This window comes from Microtus oregoni, unplaced genomic scaffold (genome assembly GCF_018167655.1).
Source record: "Microtus oregoni isolate MIOR12 unplaced genomic scaffold, Mior012 000033F_ref0000390, whole genome shotgun sequence".
Classification (NCBI taxonomy): Eukaryota; Metazoa; Chordata; class Mammalia; order Rodentia; family Cricetidae; genus Microtus; species Microtus oregoni.
This window is the reverse complement of record NW_024543092.1, coordinates 25,184,985-25,190,436: the sequence shown is the minus strand read 5'-3', so window position 1 is coordinate 25,190,436 and position 5,452 is coordinate 25,184,985.

The following is a 5,452-nucleotide window of genomic DNA, read 5'->3' as shown; positions in this document are numbered from 1 at the left end:
CAAAGCTTGCCGCTCTCAAAATTTCTGTACTTGGTCATATTTAAATATTTAGCCTCAGTTTCTTTGCTATGAACTAATAATAATATTTAGCTCATGGGCTGTGTTAGATTGGGATTGATGAAGGTGATGTGTATAAAGTAAAATGAGACCTTTTTTTTAAAATTTATTGAGACCTTTGTTTTATCATTGTGTACAGGGTAGCATATAGTCCAGGCTAGATGCAAACTCGCTTTGTAGCTAAAGATGGCCTTGAACTCCTGATCCTCACAGGTGCTGGGATAACAAGACGTACCACTACACTCAACCTGTCTTGATGCTGTTAAGGAAGAGTTGAATGGCGTTAAGCACACCCATGATGGTGTACATCCCTCACAACCTTCTGGAACTTTTCATCATCCTAATCTGAACTTTTAATGGATACTAACACCCCCTTCCCTTTCCCCAGGACAGGCTTAGAATTTCTACTTTTGTCCCTATGAATCTTACTGTTCTAGTGGGGACCTCTAATGGCTGGAATCAGCTCAGTGTTTGTCCTTTCATGTCTGACTTATCTGATGCGGTGAAATGTCATTGGACAGTTCATGTTGGAGCACGTATCAGAACCAAGGGAGCATCCTGCAAGGTTTATTTAAAGAATCCCTTTAGGAATGATACCAGGAAGCACTGCATTTACAATTGAATTTGGAGAGCACTTCTTGGGCTTGGCACAAGTTCACTGAGTTTTGCTTCAGGGCCTCAGGGAAAGTTCTCTGCCTTCTGGCTGTTGTCCTTCCAGAGGGATCCAGAGGGTTTTGTTAAAACGAGGGCTGCACTGAAGAGTTTGGAGAGAAAAGAAGCAACATGACTACAGCTGTTTCCCAATGCTCAGAAAAAGTGTGACATTATGTTTAAAGGAAGAGAAAATAACAGGGAAATGTATGCAAACATAAACTATTGGGGCACCTGGGTGGACATTCTTCACGCCTTGCCTCTGAAGTTTAAGTTAGGTATCATGTCAACCCTAAACTTAGAAAATAGTGAACAAATAAGCACCCTCCCCCCCCCAAGGTAAGTGTGTAAAATAAATCACCTACTGACAACTCATGTTTAAAATGTAAATGTACAAAAGCCAGAGCTCAGAAAAAAAAAAACGCTTGTGCAAGACCTATGGCTTAATGGTGATTGGAACTGACTGCACCATTTCATCAATGGCAGAGGTGGGAGGTAGTTTGTGAGTGAATTAACAGAGTACTCACAGTGGGGAAGATGCCATCAAGGAAAAGGAAATAACCTGAGATAAAATCATGGAACATCTTGGTAATTATTTAACAGGAACAGATGTTTTACGAATTAAAACCCTGGATGTTGTTCACTGAAAAGGGGAAGGTCAGAATTTATTTATTTATTGATTGTTTGATTGCTTACAAAAGTGTTTAGAGTGTAACTTCATTAGCAAGACTATCAGCTCCTAAAACAGTTGTTATTTACAGCCTTTGTCTTATGTAATTTGTCTTATGAGTTTCCACTGCCATTTGGGAAGGCCTGCAAGGAAGTGTTAGTACTGACCAGTGAACTATGACACCTGGGAAGATTGTCCCCAAACATGCCAGGGAGCTGTGGAAAACATGGGGAGTGATCAGGAAGCTAACGACCATACCGTAATTCTCATAGAGAATTTTTAATAATTCTAGTCCGTAACATAGGTCAGACAAACTGTTTAAAAGGCTTTATTTTCTGAGATGAGGTAACCCAGACCAGCCTCACCATATTCTTGCTTCAGTCCCCTGAGTACTGGCACCACAGGTACACACCAATGAGCCTGGCTTAGATTTTCTTCTTTCCTAAGTTCAAAATTTTCTTTAAGTGATAAGAAAACATATAAATCTTTTATTAAGACTGTCCCTCAAGGAGGCTTGCTTGTGAGAAGGGCTCCAGGCCAGAGGAGGATAGGAGAAAGGAATTAGGGTAGAGTGTGAAAATGACCAAAATTCCAAGTGTGAAACCGTGAAACAAAAATCATTAGTACCTCAAGCCTTGTCTCATTCATGATGCAGAATCAAGATCTTCCTTAGAATGCACACTCAGTGTTGTGATTTCAGTGGCAGTGAGGAAGAGTCTGTCCCGGTCCTCATTCTGAAGACAGATTTTCCAGCATCCTTCTCAGGCATCACTCAGTGGGGGGTTCTCTCTAGCCCTTTGCACATATGTCTGTTTTCTTTGCTCATTTTTTCTCGCTCAGATATTCTCCAAAAGATCAAGTTCCCCTGCTGTGGTAGTTTGAACATAATTGGTCACCAGAAGCTCAAAGAGAGTGGCCCCATTAGGGAGTGCGGCCTTGTTGGAGGAAGTGTGTCACTGTGGGGGTGGGTTTTGAGGTCTCATATGTGCTCAAGCCACGCCCAGTATTTCAGCTCACTTCCTGTTGCCTGCAGATCAAAGATGTCGAATTCTCAGCTCCTTCTCCAGCCATCATGTCCCACCATGATGAACGGACTGAACCTCTGAACTGTAAACAAGCTTCCCCAATTAATTGTTTTCCTTTACAAGAGTTGCCATGGTCATGGTATCTCTTCACAGCAATAGAACCCTAACTAAGATACTCCCAATTCAGCTATGATAGTGGTGATACTTATTTCTATTTATTTATATAAGAGAGGGTCTGTAGTCCAGGTTGGACTTAAACTCACTATATAGCTGACAATGGTCTTGAATTTCTGTTCTCTTGCCTCCACCCTCTGAGTGCTGGAATTATAGGTGTGTACCCCTGCATCTGGATTTATTCTGAGATTTTTGCATGCCAATCAAAATTCTACAAACTATGGTACATCATCAGACTTATTGTTGCTATTTTTATTCTTTATAAACATACTTTATCTGACAAGTAGAGTCTGGGAGGATGGTCAGAATTCAATGTAAGCCTGATTTTTAGTAAAGACACAAGGAAAGGGGAGAGGTAGGCAAGATGAAGGAGAAGAAAACAAGCAAAAGCATTTGGCTGTGTAATCTAAGAATAGCAAGTTTACAATGTGAAAGAGTTGCTTAGTTCCTCATCTTCTTCCTCCTCCTCTTCCTCTTTTTTTCCTTCTCATATTCAATGTGCTATGAATTCCTTTAGAATCTATTTCAAAAGAAATGCCAAGTCTGAAATCCTTCACCACTTTTAAGCCATCTTAATTTCTTTTTTTTAAAGTATTTTTATGGTTTATTTAACTTTATTTTATGTGCATTGGTGTGAAGGTGTCAGATCCCCTGCAAATGGATCTTCAGATATTTGTGAGCTGCCATGTGGGTGCTGGGATTTGAACCCGGGTCTTCTGGAAGAGCAGTCAGTGCTCTTAACCACTGAGCCATCTCTCCAGCCCCGCCATCTTAATTTCTTATCTGGGATGCTGTGATCATTTCCCTACATCTGCATCTCCCACTCCTTCTGCTGTGTTCAACACACAGCAAGGTATCATTTCAGAGAGTAAGTCAGAGCAGATTACTTCTCTTTTCCAAACTTCCAAAGGCTCCTTTCCCACTTAGAGTCCAAGCCAAGGTCTTTAACCCCATCAGTATCTCTGGACAACCTGTCTTGACTATTCTCCTTACAATCACAGCTGTCTTCGATGCCAGCCCTCTCCCTCCCCTCCTTTATTCTTTTCCATAGCTGTAGGACTTACTTTTTATTTAATACTTTCAATACTGCCTGCCTTTCTCTGTTATAACAAAAACTCTGCTAAAATTATTTTGACTAATAATAAATTATTTTAAAAGCCCCAGTATTCAGAAGGGGCTTAATTAGTGTGGTGGTTTGAATAGGTATGGACCCCACAGACTCATGGGTTTGGTAGTGGCACTGTTAGGAGGTGTGGCCTTGTGGGAGTAGGTGTGGTTTTGTTAGAGGATGCATGTCACTACGGGGGTGGGCTTTGCGGTCTTATATATGCTCAAGCTATGCCCAGCACACAGACTCCTTCTGCGGCATGACAGTCAAGATGTAGAACTCTCAGCTCCTTCTCCGTGTCTGCCTTCACACTGCCCATGATAATATCGGACTAAACCTCTGAAACTGTAAGCGCCCCCAATTAATGTTTTCCTTTATATGAATTGCTGTGATCATGGTGTCTCTTTACAACAATAGAAACCCTAACTAACCCAATTAACATTTGACAATGTTTTTGTTTTGCTTGGTTCTTAGATTTATTATATTTTATATGCATCATTGTTTTGGTTGTATGTATGTATGTGTATATGTACTACATGTGTGCCTGATGTGTCTATGGAGGTCATAAGAGAACTCAATAGGGTCATCGTGAACTACCATCTTTTAGATGCTGGGGACCAAACCTAGGTCATCCACAAGAGCAATTCAGGCTTCTGGCTGATGAACCAAGTCCTCAGCCTCTGCTTTGTTTTCTAAACTTGCTCCGTAGATCAGGCTGATCTCAAACTCACAGTAGCTCCTGTCTGAGCCTCCTGAGTGCTGGAATAAAAGGCACCAGCCTCTACACTTAGCTAATAAGTGTATATCTTTAATGAGGAAATAAAGATTTCTGTCCATCTAAGGCAAAATAACTCATGTGAGCGAAGAGTAATATCTGATTTTCAAAAGTGTGTGTCCTGGATGTCAACAGAAAAGCAGATCGAGTGACAATAATTACCGGCGAAGAGCCTCGTAAGGTGTTCTATATCTTATATGGATCTCCAGATAGAAAGGGGAGTTTCATTATAATTTTAAGACTTAATTTGTCATATAAAACTTCTCTACTAAGAAGTGACTGAATTTTGTTTAAAAGTTTTAATCTCTTGTTCTGCCGAAATGTTAAATGTACATCTATACCTCTGACAAAATAAAATAGATAAAGAAGATGTTTTTTAATGAGACAGAGGAGAATTACATCAGGACTTCTTTTACACTTCTCTTTTTTTTCCCCTGTTCAAAGTTAACTAAACAAAAATTAAATTAAAATTTCCCTCAGGCACACCATTTTCTTTTAGTCCCTGGGTATCATCAGGATTGGAAAGTTGTCTGCCCTGGTTTGTATGCTATAAATAAAGGCAACTATGGGATATATGAAGAGCTATGAGATCATGTTAAGGAATGAGTTATTTGATGGCATAGCTGTGCAGCATTAAAATTTGAATATTAATGTAATAGCACCCCTTTTCATCTCTTGCTTTCTCAAATGTGTTGAGACCTTAAAGGGAGATGAATAGGCTGTTACTATTTTAGCATCCATTTTACTAGTAAGACTGCAATACGTTCAGGTCACTGGCATCCATATCCATTGGGTATTCGATAAAAACTTACAGATGAATAATTTGAGTGAAATGAAGGAAGGTTTTCTGAGTTTCACTTCATTCCTTTTGTTTTGTTTTGCTTTTTGTTTTTCAAGACAGGTTTCTCTGTAGCTTTGGAGCCTTTCCTGGAACCAGATCTGTGGCCTTGAACTCACAGAGATCCACCTGCCTCTGCCTCCCCAGTTCTGGA